This window comes from Castor canadensis, chromosome 4 (genome assembly GCF_047511655.1).
Source record: "Castor canadensis chromosome 4, mCasCan1.hap1v2, whole genome shotgun sequence".
NCBI classification, from domain to species: Eukaryota; Metazoa; Chordata; class Mammalia; order Rodentia; family Castoridae; genus Castor; species Castor canadensis.
In genome coordinates, this window is record NC_133389.1 from 56,282,951 (window position 1) to 56,284,700 (window position 1,750).

Genomic DNA, 1,750 nt, shown 5'->3' on the forward strand with positions numbered 1-1,750 from the left:
AAGCAGAGATTAAGTTTAATCATGGGCAAGACTGCTTTTGTCCCAAAAAGTTAATTGAGTAGTCTCCATTAAATGGATTTTGAAAACCTTAGAAATGAATAGTATTTAGATTAACAAGCTCATGAAAATTTATATGCTATAAAAAATTAACTTATTCTGATTTACCTAACTCTGGTTTGACATCAGTAATCCATGCCATGGATTGTTCTAGCATTTCTACACATAAAATCAAAGTCAGACACCTGTTGGCATGCTGGTGCTAGATTAGTATTAATTACTCATTCAAATTAGATACTTCAAAGTATTCTAAAGTAATAAAGTTCAAATTAAAATTCCTTTTTCTGTGTATCTTCCTTTGGTTTTTGGTTTTGGTGGAAATCCAGAAAACAACTCTGACTGAAATACATACAAGTGTATTCAATATTTACACATTTACTGCACGGTCATGGAGAAGAGTAGCAAGAATAATGTTTGAAAATTTAAAATCACTTAAAGAGACAGCATTTTAACACATGTGTTTAATAAAAGTATTTATAAACAATTGGAATTTCAGTTGACTACATGCTTTATATTGAAAATCATATGACTGGGTTGGATGTTTTATGACTTGATTTTTCAAATAATACTCAAATATTTGCTTTTAAATTGTGTCACTTTTGTGGTGTTACTGGGGTTTGAACTCTAGAACTTCACATTTGCTAGACAGGCACATTACTACTTAAGCCACACCCCAGCCCTTTTGATCATGTCTTGAATTTTGTAACCTAAACCTACTATGGTTAACTTGGATGTACTGCTCTACAAACTCAAGATGCAAAAGTTTAATTTTCTAGGAGGGTGAGATGGAGCTGGGAATAGAAATTATGGCTTCATGCCTATTAAGCACATGTAATTCCAGTAAGTTATACTCCATCCCCTCAAAAGTTTCCTTCACCTACCTCCTTAACTAGAATTCTCCTTAGATAATTCTACAGTCTTGACTCTTTAAGAAGCCAGGGAATTTGCACTGTCAGTGAGTTCAGCCTCCATGTTCCAGCTGAGAACACAGGTCAGCACGCAGCTACAGTTGCTGCCCAGTAGTTCCTGCCCTCTCACAAATGAAGTGTCCTTCCCTAAGACTAGAATTCTTTGGTCCAAATCTTGGCAAAACAACTATCTGTGTCTGTCACACAAAAGCACATTCTGTGGGTGCTAACTGGCCCCAGAGGCTCCATGTTTGGGCTCCAGTTCTCATGGCTGCCACCATGCAGGGCACCCCTAGCAGTTCACCACCAAGGGCTGCTTTCATATGATTCCCTTTAAGACAGGGCTCAAAAATGTTTTCCTTGGAAATTCTCAAATATTGAAGATCTGACTGCTTCCTCCAAATAACTCTGAAAGAAAATGGCCCCAATGCTCTGGAAAAGGTTGTATTCATCACTTGTGGATTCTGATGTGATTTTTTTATTATATTTTTTCTGGTAAAATGAAAAAGAAGGTCAGAGAAACAGAACCAAGAGACTATCTATATATCTATTAAGGTGCAAGCAGTCATGTACTGCATAGTAATGTTTTGGTAAAAAAACAAACAAACAAAAACAACTGCAATACAGATGATGATTCCGTAGATTATATCACCTAGCGATGTCACAGCAGTCTTAGTTTGTGTAAGTTCAATCCAGGATGTACTCACATAAACAAGATCACCTAATAACACATTTCTCAGAATGCCTCTGTCATCGAGCAGTGCATGACTATGTGCGTGTCTGTG